At 38.5% G+C, this 12,130-nt stretch overlaps 1 non-coding gene and 1 pseudogene across 1 annotated transcript; one reads left to right on the top strand and one right to left on the bottom strand.

Annotated features, from left to right (window-relative positions):
- Window positions 1–79: 79 nt before the first annotated feature.
- Window positions 80–2,950, bottom strand: LOC141848039 (uncharacterized; annotated as a pseudogene).
- A 3,009-nt stretch (window positions 2,951–5,959) lies between these two features.
- On the top strand, window positions 5,960–6,042 carry TRNAL-UAA (transfer RNA leucine (anticodon UAA)). The gene has a single exon. It is a non-coding gene; the product is annotated as a tRNA-Leu (tRNA).
- Window positions 6,043–12,130: the final 6,088 nt, after the last annotated feature.

Genomic DNA, 12,130 nt, shown 5'->3' with positions numbered 1-12,130 from the left:
ACAAAAGAATCAATTTGGACTCTCAAAAAAAAACAAAGACTTCTTCAATGAACACTATTAACACTCATTTGAGCATAATCTAATTCTTCAAGGCATTCTTAAGAGTTGAATTGTCATCACAAGCTGTTGCCTTTCTCCTTCCACCTCAGCAAACTTCAAGCTTATTTCAGAATATCTTTCTTGCATTTCCTTTAGATCATCTTCCATTGATCTGTTTTTCTCTTTAGGGCAGCTATCTTGCTCAATTCTCCAGCTACATTAAACTGATTACATGCGCAGTTAACAATGTTGTCATCTAAATCTTTCATCAAATTAGCATCACTTCTGACTTCACAGCTCTGCTCTTTTCCCTGCATTGTAGTATTATGTAAGCATGCAGTTCTTCAAGTAATCAGATAAAACGAAACCTACGTTTAAGATTACTTACATCAGTAAAAATGTTCTGATTGAGTTTTGACAGTGATTTATGCTTCAAGCCAAGGTTTTCTAACTCCTGGTTCGAATTCTGGTTTTGAAGCATCGTCTTGAGCCCTTCAATCTCCTCCAAACTTGATTCAAGACAGTTCTTACAACTTTCAAACTCTTCGTTCTTATTTCTGATTTGCAACTGCAGTCTTTCTGCTTCTTTTGATTTGAAACGTAAAAGATCTAATAGCTGTCTGAGATTCCTCTGGTACTGTCTCTGTAGAGATACCAAATCTTCCTTGTTTTTCTCCAACATCTTCGCCAAATGCCTTCTTTGTGACCGCAAATCACTCACTTCTTTTCAGTGTTTTCCTGACTATTTTTTCGTTCTCGAAGAACACAGATGAAGCGTGTGAAGACAGCCTGGTGAGTTCCTCGCGAAGGCGTTCGGCGATTCGAACGCCGTTCCAGTTCGCTTTGCGCAGGGCTCCCTCCGCTCGCAGGGCCTTCTTCTCTTCTTCAGTCTTCGCGTTTACCATGGCTTCTACGTCTGACTCGAATGATTCAGCTTGCTGCCGAATCTCCCTCTCTAAGCATTCGACATGGGACTCGAGGTCGTTGATGATTGCTGAATGCGCTGAGCATTCATACTGCATTCTTAGTTGCTCCCGCAGCCGCGTTTGCTCGAGCTGAGAAGCCATGTCATGGTTTTCTTGCTTCAAAATTTCATAGTCCAAAGCGAGCTGTTCCATCTGCATTTCCAAATCTTCGCGGTCTCTCTTGTACAACTCAATCTCGTCGTTGAGGTCGATGATGATCTTCTTCTCCAATGAGCATGCAAGGCTCAAGTCAGTAGTTTGATGCGGTTGCGGGCAATCTGCATCGTCCGGAGTTCTGCAGCATCTAGCGCTGTGTGTTTCCCTGTCCTTCTGCTCCACCAGCTCGTCGAGATCTCTAACTGCGAGTAGCAGCTCGGAGTTAGCTTCGCGCGTCTTCTGCAGTTGCAAGCGAAGACTCGAGTTCAGATTCTTCTCGTGCTCCAACTCCTGCTTGATTTCTTCAACCATGGACAGGGGATCTTCTACATCAAGGTCTGGCTCACTCGTTACCTTTCGCGACGACATGAGCGCGTCTCGCTCCTCTTGAGGCTGCTGATCTCCTGCGAAAGCTCTTGCGCCCTTCTGTTTTCCTTGGCAATTTGCTTTCTCATAGTCTGAATCTCTAGCTCAGACACTTCCACCTTCCTTGTCAAAGAGAAAGACTTCTCTGCGGAGTTTATCGACGGTGTCGAATCCTGACTCGCTCGAGCTGTTCGCCGACCCGGATGAATCTCCCGAGCTGATCTTGAGCACTGTGGAGTCTCTATGGATGCTTCCATGAATGACGTCTGAGCTGCTCTCGGAACTAGCCACTGATGCAGCATCAAGAGTGAGAGACTCATCGTAAGTTTGAAACTGAAAATTGAAGTGAAGAACAAAAGTCAAGTTCAGATAAACACAATCAGTTACATGAAAGATTTTAGCAAAAAGATAAGATCTAGCAACAGGTTCACCTTTTCTTTCATAGGCTCGGTATCGTTCTTGCGACTAGAAGCTCGGACTTCTTCCTCGATCAATTGGCTCTTCATGGTTCTTCCTTGTTTCCCTGATGTTGCATCTCCATTTTCTTCAGCTTCCCTAATCATCAAAAGAAGAAGAAGAAGAAAGCCTGTCAAAAGGAGTAAAAATTGTATGCAAATAATTTCTTCCGGCTGTTTTCACCTTTCTCCCTCGCCCTGCATTCTCTGTAAGGTAACCTGCCATTCAAGCAAACCAAATCCATGAAAGGATTGAAGAACACGACTAAGAGATAAACTAAAACCGTAAATGCCGATGTAGTCATCCGAAAATAGTTGGAATGAATGCGACTCGACGATAATTATGACGACCTGAGAAACAAATTGCTCATGAAGCTCAATAAATGCTTACGTGCAAAAGAGCTCCAGCCCTGAGAGGCAGGGAAAGAGAGGAAGGCTTAAAGAACTCAACATAATCTGCAAGGTTAACAATGGCTTCTCCAAGCTGTCCAGATCTGGTTGGTCCCTGAAAAAACACAAAAAAGAATGATTTATTAGCAGAAAATATAATTCAGGAGCCAAAAGATCCAAAAATTTATCAAAACAATCTCTCATACAGATTCAGAAACCAGAAACTTATAGAACTTGTCATGGATCTTCCCACTCTTGGGATCCCGCTCTAACTTCACTGTTTCATAAACTGGGCTCGACCACCTGCAGACCCCGCCGGAGACCTTCTCCGATCTCACGGCCGACGTCGGCTTCCCGACGTCGAGAGGCACCAAACTCACCGACAGCGCTACTGAAGTGCCGGAAACTAGAATCTAACGGCACGATTCAACAATGTCAGTGTCAGAATTTCAGGAGGAACTTGATCGATAAAGTGATCGATCGACCGCTTACTTGGGTCGCTTGCAGTTGGAATTTGAAGACGACCTTGACCCTGTTCTTGTCGTTGCTTCTCCATCGAGCTGCTGCAGCCTTGAACATGCTTGATTTGGTATGGTTTCTTCAGTTCTTCATTGGCGGAGATCAGTGAAGTGAGCAAGCAATGGCGACCAGGAAAGTGAAATATTTTGTAGTAAAAAATGAAAAAAAGGAAAAACAAGCGCAGATCTGGAAGAGTTAGTTGATATTTGTATAATTCAGTCAGAGGAGGCGAGAGATTGGATGGAAGGTGGAAAAATTCGAAGAGAAGATAGAGAGCTATTTGTATTGTAATTAGGTAGAGAAGTTGATGGGAGAGTGTGGGGCGTAGAAAACGTCATGCTGGTGGTCGATCGCTTCAGGATTTCTTTTTTCTTTCATAAAATAATATATATATATATATATAAATATATAAAGAAAAAGAAAATCATGGATATATATCTCCATCAGCCGACTGAAATTGACAATGTGGTTGAAACTTATATTTCTTCCAGCTGATTTAAATGGGCATCTTTTTTGTCAAAAATATTATTATGTATAAAATATTTTTATTATATATATATATGCTTCAGAGTCCATGTGTTTTTGTCTCTGTATCCATGTGATGTTGGTCCTAGCTCCCTTTAGAAAGAGAGATAGCTTGTGTCGGCCTTCATGTAAAGCTCCCACGCTCTGTGTTCCTTTCAAACGACACCTTTTGCCTCCAATTGCATGGATGCTTAAGTCTTAGGGTGTCTTAACCATGTACTCGAATGAAGGCGATCGAATAATCGTCAAGTTTAAACCATGATCAAGTCTCACCGTGCTCCCCATATCCATCGATACGAGGGTGACAAGTTTAAATTATTATTTTTCTAACAATATTGTTTTCCAAACCCCCTTTGAATATATATTCTAACTAACTAATTATAACTTAGGCCTGTACTAAATAATTTGTCTTTGTTTCTAATTTTTCTTTCTAGGAATAATAATATTATTCCAGCCAACAACTTCGATAGATCCTCCTTAACCATACGATATATTTTAATTATTAATTTTCATTGCAATCATTGAAGTTGAAAAAAGTTTCAGCACTGTAGATTGGCAATTGATCTTGCAAGTCAAGTTGTTGTTAGAGGATGCACAGTAACAAGCAAAGTGCTTTCTTTTCTCGTGTATTTAATTAATTCTTAAATGACAACTCATGTACCTGAAATTATTTTTAAATAGAATGAACAATTTAAAAGATTGTCGTCATTAAGATTATAAAACGTAATTAGATTTAATAAATATGGACTCGTCGATCTCATCATAAAAGATTAAAGCTAGTAGAGTACAAGAAGAGGCAAGGTAAAAGGCAAAAGTAATCAAAAAGGAAATTAAAGTAAAGTAAAAAAAATTAAAGAAACGTGACAAAGTAGTGCATGATTCCCTTTAAAGCATAAATCTCAATGTTAATTAATTAATTAGCTTAATTATGTGGAATTATCATTTTTTATACGTGAAAAAATTGGATGTAAATTAAATTATATCCCATCTTGATCTTGTTCAATCCATGTGAGTTTCATAAATGCTTAGGACCAACAAGAATGGTTTGTTTATAATTAAGATTGCTACACCTAAAAAATCAAGCACTCATTAACTCTTTCTCAAATCATAACAATGTCGCAAAAGCCTCCATAGAGGATCGAATACATGATAATAAGAGAAATTCTAACAAATCATGATTAATTAAATGTTAGACATGAGACGAGAAGTCCAATTAAATTAAGAAAAATTGAACATTTAGCAATAGTTAAGTCCCGACAAATCAAATGGGAAGTCCTAATTAATAGGTTGAGATCAATCATATACCAAGCATGAAAATTCAACCTTGGTAGAGTTAAAACATAAGTATTAGTCTGTTGATAGGGTGTATTGATCGATTGATAGACTCAAAACTCTGAAATTGAAATTTGAGGTATTTTTAGAGTTTGTTACTGTGGACATTAATTTATATAGTAACTATGGACAATGATCTACAATAATTTACTATACTAATAATCAATTGATGAGTTTGCTAAGTCGGCTGATAGCACTATAATAATGAACAGAAACTTTAGAAATCGATTGAAAAACTTGACTGATCATAGTTAATCGACTGATGGAGTGTATCAACCACCTAATGTCAATTGTTCGAGCGAACAGAGAGTTTAGAACTCGACTGTGGGATTCGACTGATTAGGACACAGTCGAATGATGATTTTGGATATAGTCGATTGATGTTGAGGTGGATGGAGTCGTTGAGCTAACAAGTAAAAATAAAGTTCGAATCTACAATTGATTAATCGATTGATGGGTAATATCAATCGTCTGATATGTGAAAATCAGTCCAAATAGCAGATCTATAAAAGAATATTTTGAGATATTTTAAAGTAACCTTTTTTTTTTAGGTTTTATAGTGAAGTGTTCGTGCATTTCTGTACCAACAATAGGTAAAATCAAGCGATCAACCGCAAGCAACACTAAGTTCAATTCGTATAAACTTGTTAATTTAAATTATATTTTAATTTTAATTTTATCTTTATATTTTCTTGTATTTTGATTAAAATAAGTTGTAAGAAGTTTTTCTGTCTTTGAAAGGTATCCGATAAAGAGAAATAGAAGGATAGTGGAATAATTTGTTAAGACTAGATCTTCGACGTAATCACCTTTAAAGATGGTGAACCAAGTAAAACGGTTTGTGTTGTGCTAGTGTATCTTTTATGTATTATTTATTTATTTCTGATGTGTACCAATCAATTATAGACAAACACACAAAATCGAGAAAAAGGAACGAACTATCTACCCCTTTCTCTTCTCTAGTTCGCATATGTCATAATATATAGTCATTAAAGCACATTAATTAACATTGAGTCGAAGATAATGACTCATCAAAATAGGCTAACTTGGTATCCACTGGTCAATTTGAGTGAATTAAGTCATTAAACCATCTATTGTTTAGAAATTTAATTTAATTAAATTTGTTTAACGTAGAAGGGCAAAAATTAATATTCTCAATTATTCTCCTTCATATTGGCCAATATTTGAGATCTTAACCACTAATTCAAACTTGCTGGTTTGCCCGAGTGGTTAGGGGGAAAACTTAAGATCTTCTGCATTCTAAGTGCGCATGGGTTCGAACCCCATAGCCAGCAATTCTTTATTTTTAACAATGCCTGTAATATTTTATTTAGAAATTTCTGTTTATAATTCTGTGATCATAAGGTTTTCTTTATAAAATAACCTAAACCTTAAAATTATTCGATCTTACTAAAAAATAATTATCTAGTTAAGTTATTACACTAAACAAGTCCATTAACTAAAACTAACTAATTTTATCTTAGGCATACTTTCGTCACTCCAGCGGTCTCACACGATCGTGCGGTCCCATACGATCGATCTCATGATCATCTGTAAGGAAGTAAATAGTTAGTTACGATGGAGGAAGATATTACTTCAATTTCGCCGAGATTCAATTTTTATCTATTTCAATAATTTTAGTTAACTATCAAATGGATTAATTCATAATAAAACAGACTAATCCATTAGAAACATATCGGGATGGAGCAGCCCATCAATTTGATGGATTGGAAAACTCCAATCCAACCCAATCTAAGATGAGTTACGGATTAAACGGACCAACCCATAGGTCTATCAAAATATAAAAAATATTTAAAATTTTAAGTTTAAATTATAATTTAAACGGATCAAATTGAAAATTTTAAATTTGAATTATAGTTAGACGAATCAAGCTTATTAGTTTATTTAATTTTTCTATTTTAATTTTTTTATTTTGTAAAAAATAAGTTTTCTAAATCTACGAGTCAATCCAAGCAGGCCACGAGGTCGACCCACGCAGATTATAAGCCTAGGCAGATTGATCCACCTAAATCCACCTTAAAAATAGATTGATAAAATTTCAACTCAATCTACTTAAATTGTTTAAGAGGTCAATCCGACGAACTTAATCTAAATTGACGGCTTTAACTACAGTGAAGGACCACCATTATCACAGAGTCGTCAATTTAGATTGAGTCCGTTCAAATAACTTGCCCGTCAACAATTTAAGTAAGTTGAATTGAAATTTTATCAACCTATTTTAAAGTGGATTCAAACTAGTCGATCCATTTAAGCCTGCGATCTGCGTGGGTAGACCCATGATCAGTTTGCATTGGTTCGCAAATTAAAAAAACTTAATTTTTTTAAAAAATAAAATAAAAATAAAAATTATTTTAATATTTTTTTATATTTTTTTATTTTTTGATTCTTGAATTCCATATAAACCGTAATCTATTTTAAATTTTATAATTTATTTTAAATTAAATTAGATTGAAAAATTTTCAACTCACAGTGGACCTCAATCAGATCTTCTCCATTGCACTTGTGAAGTGATGATGAGTTTGTTAGCTTTCGCTCTCTGGAGATTAATGCACATCACCCACAACAGAGTACGAGTACAGTGGACGAAGTGATGCTGCTGCCTTTCAACTCTCTGCTCGTTATTCTTTGGAACACTAAATCTAGATTTTAAGGGCATGCAGATCGATAGAGTTGACTGACGCATTGAATGTGAGAAAAGCTTTTGTTCAGAGGGAGTAAATGACCGCCCTTTGTCCTCGTGCATTGAATGAATGTGCTGTGCATGGCTTTAATTTACTAGGGACTGCCTGCAACATTAAAAAAAAACTATTTTATATATTCTTAAATTTAGATTGGGTAGACTGAGCCAACTGAATCAGTTCGAGACGAGAGAGTGACTGTGTTGTTTCCTTGAAAGGAAAGAGATTGGATTATTTTGAAAATATCAAAAGGCACACTGATTTACAATAATTTTTCCATTCTATCCCTCTTGTTAATATTAACTTATCTTTCCATTCTATCTTTATTGTCCACATTAACTTTTCATATATCTTTTTTTAAAATCATATTTAAAAAATTAAATATAAAAATTATTTATATAATTTAAATATATTCAATTTCAATATCTCTTTCTCTCTCTCTTCACTAATGGAAATAAACTCTCTGCTCATTATATATAAAAATTATTTATGTGATTTAGACGCATTCAACCTCAGTATCTCTTTCACTTTTAAATCTTTCTCTCTTCCTCTGTCACTTGTGGACTTATACAACTCTTATTTATTTACTTTTAATTTAACTATTAAAATCAGATTTGACATCAAATCTAATGTCTCTAAACTTCTACTCTTTTCATGTAGTGGTCGTAAATTTATAAAAATTCAAATAGTCTAGGTCTATTAATAGATTTCGATCAAAACTTACTGATCTGACTTATAAAGTTTTAATTGCACTCAATCCAAGTCCTATGAGTTTTTGAAGAGCCAAGGAGTTCAAATGTGTCTTCCTTTACTATTTTCAGACTTCTCTGTTAGTGTCAAAGAGGAAAAAGTCTTCATAAAAAACGTTTAGGTTGAAAGTTAGCATAATATGGTGGCAACTCTAGGGAGCACGAAATAAATAATGAAGGACACTCCTAAACTCCTTACAACATCAGAAACTCACATGACCTAAAATGAGTATAATATCAGAGGCGGATGTATTAAGAGGCCCGGGGGGGCCATGGCCCCCCCAACCCAAGTTGAAATTTAGATTAAACCTTTAGGGAGTTAGGATTAATGGTTAATAGGTTTTAGGATTAATGGGTTATTGATGTATTGGATCATAAACCAACCCGATAACTTCCAGTTGCCCTAGAAATCGCGAGAATGCCTTCGTTGGGTCCCGATAGCGCGCGTCTTCTTCGTGTCTTCGTCGGGCGACCAGCATCTTCTTCGTGTCTTCGTCGGGCGACGGGCGCGGCGGCAAACTTCGTAGGATCCCCTTCGTGAGTACTCTTGCTTCTCTTCCATCCAAAGCTACCATTATCAACGTCTATTTCTTGATGAGTATCAAACTTAAAATTGTGCGCTGAACCTTTGTGTTAGCCTATCACCGGAGGCCATCAATTCCTTTTCTAGTTGTTCCTTTTTTCTTCTTTCTTTTGCCTATGTTTTCGATTTTGGTAGATTTCGTACATTTTTTATGTTTATTTTGCTTTTCAGTAGTTGATCATAACTCCAGGCTTATTATTATAGAGGAGAACGTTTTTCTCTTTCTCTTTCTCAAGATCTATGTGCATTATAAGTGTATTGCTATTTTTTATTTATGAAGGAATGACATTAGTAGCATCATCAAAAAAAAATATGACACCTATTCATCAGTTTTTTGACAAATTAACTTTTATAGTTAATATTGTTGGTTCTTCATGTAAGCGTAATGATGAATTAAAGAATGCTCATGCTGATGATATTGCACATTTGATTGCTATTAATGAACTTGATACAGGACGTGGACTTAATCAAATAGGTACTTTACAACGAGCTGCCGATACACGTTGGAGTTCTCATTTAAGATCATTGAAAGGCCTAATTAAGATGTTTAGTGCATCATGCATGGTATTGCTGATGATGGGCTTCCTTCTCAACGAGCAGATGCAACATCTGTTTATGATGAAAATGACTACTTTTGATTTTGTATTTGTTGGGATCGTCCCGGTGCAATGCGCGTGTTTACACGTTTCGTAAACGTGCGCAGCGGAAAAAAAAGGGCAGCCCGGTGCACGAAGCTCCCGCCATGCGGGGTCCGGGGAAAGGATCCATTGTACGCAGCCTTACCTTGCCTTTGGCAAGAGGCTGTTTCCAGGATTTGAACCCGTGACCTCTAGGTCACATGGCAGCAACCTTACCGTTGCGCCAAGGCTCCCCTTCGTAAACGTGCGCAGCGGAAATAAAATAATAATTAGCAGTAATTATCATACAACACACGCATGCTAGACAGGAAATAAACAATGTACAAGGCATGGCAGGAAATTAAAATTTTCTGAATAATAATTATTCTACTTGCATAATTAGATTTGCAGAATAAAATTATTCTAAACGTGTACCTCGCGATGACGATGTTAAGCCATATTGAATCAATCGAGCGATCCTCGTCCGAGTCCCGCCTCTACTGGTGATTCACGCCAAGCTCCCGTCTGGACGGCTTCGGAAGCCACGAGTCGTGTCATCGTCTTCGGTACTAGCCGATGATCGATGACGATCGAATCGAGAGTAGCCTTATTCCGGAAACCACGCAACAACGTGTGTCGCAATTATTCCAGGGCTTTCTAACTATCACCGAGAATCGTATTCTCGATGTAGGTTTGATGATCAATCTTCGACCGCCAAATTAAGACAAACAAACGAAAACTCTTTCCGTCAATGATGGAACATTCTCCGAAAGTTTCGCAAACTTCCGCAAGATTGACAGATGATCATCGATCAGTCAGAATTGATTGGGAACGGTCGGAAAACCGATCTGATGGCTGAAAACAATTTTCGCCAATCGAACAATTAATTCCAATGCCAAGACCATTATACAATCAAACCCTTCCCTTTCTTACAATAGGATACAGAGTACTGGTCTGTTCCGGTCAGCAACACTAAGGTGAACACAAAGGCAAAGATAAACAGACTCTCCTCTGTTTCGGTCGGCAACCCAAAGGTAGAGAAAACTTTGTTCCGGTCGGCTACACAAAGCAGAGACACTTCTCTGTTCTGGTTGGCAACACAAACAGAAGCGGACGACCTCCACTGCTCACGCGAAGGAAGAGCTGGAACACAGCACGCCGACGGAGGAGAAGAAGATCAGCACCAGAGCTGGGCTCCGGCAAGAGCGGTGTCGCGCTCACGCCCGGCGGGAGCTGGAAGAAACCGACCGGCACCCGAGATTGGCTCCAGCGAGGGCGATGCCGCGCTCACGGCCTGTGAGACGAGGAAGAAGACGACCTGCGCCTCCTCCATCAGCCGGCGATGAAGCTGGCGTCTCCGGCTGCTCCGGCAGCTCCCTTGCACACGCGGATGGCCTGCAAGAGACGGCGCCGTCGCGAGAGGGAGAAGGGAGAAACAGGAAGGATGAAGCGCGGCGCGGGGTTTCCGGTCGCTCCGCCTTTTTCTTCGCTCTCGGGAAGAAGAAACCAGCGGCGCCGTTCTGCTCGCGAAGGGTGAGGCCGACGGCTGGTCTGGATGTTGAACAGCCACCACACTTTTAACCCTCAATCGCGATTACCTTTTAACAGGATGCTACAGTGGGGTTTTAGGGTTTTTAATTTCCTTTTATATGGTTTTCACGCGGCAGCCAAAACCCATAAACCAAAAGGCTTGAACCGGACCAATGAAACCAAACCGGAAACCTTAATTCGGATTGAACCGAATCTAACTGTAGCGAACCGGACCAATTTGGTTCAAAATTAAATCGCTTGGTTCACTAACCAAACGAACTCTGATTTGACCCAAACCAGTTTTGTTCGATTTGTCTTCGCAAGACGAATTTACTCATCTCTTCCGTTTTGCCAAAACCTCTTCCATTATGAACCAAACCAAGTTGGTTCAATTTTGGTTCAAAATTGAATCATTTGGTTCACTAACCAAACGACCTCTGATTTGAACGAAATCAATTTCGTTCATTTCATCTTCGTAAGACGAATTCCATCATATTGTCCTTTGTCTGGTTCAACCAGACTTTATTTCTCTCGTTCTGAGAATCCAATTCTCAAACTCGTTTTAAATCCGTCGGAGAACTTGTAGTGCGTGTGACCCAATAGGTTCCCGGTTATGTTGGCTGTCCGTAATTTATCATTAATTACAGAACGATCATGAGTGACACCTAGTAGTATATCATGATCCCCAATTGACCGAAAAATCAATGATTGATTCCAGAACATCTTCTAAACCCTTCAGCAGCTATACTGAATCGTGCCTCGTTCCTTTCACCGTCTTATACCCACTTGGTTCAAGACATGGTCTATGTGTCGGTCCCCACTAGGCTGACTATGTCACACCTAGCCCAAGCTGCTTTCTTGTCCTGTGGATTCAAGTTACTTGTACATGTGTCCAAGAGTCTCGTACTCTTAACATGTAATGCTTTGGCCAAAGACTTTTAGTAACAATCCTGACAAGCGGCCGCAGGGTATACGTCTCCCTTTCCAAGGAGCGGTGAATCCTCTGTGGGCTATTCAAACACCTTCGGACACTTCGACTTATACCCAATCATCTCGGGTCTACACCTCCTCGGAGATGCTTACTTAAGATGTCAAAGTATAAGCCTCCATGACCAAGATGACTTGAATACCGCAAGTCAAAGGAAACTCGCACTTAAGCTGCATTGAGATCTTCATTGACATATGAATCGAACCATATGAAGTCT

The sequence above is a fragment of the Curcuma longa genome, chromosome 16, assembly GCF_044706935.1.
Source record: "Curcuma longa cultivar G26 ecotype Majalengka, Jawa Barat chromosome 16, ITB_CL_G26_1.1, whole genome shotgun sequence".
Classification (NCBI taxonomy): Eukaryota; Viridiplantae; Streptophyta; class Magnoliopsida; order Zingiberales; family Zingiberaceae; genus Curcuma; species Curcuma longa.
Note: the sequence above shows the minus strand (reverse complement) of the source record. Positions and strands in the feature narration are given on the sequence as shown.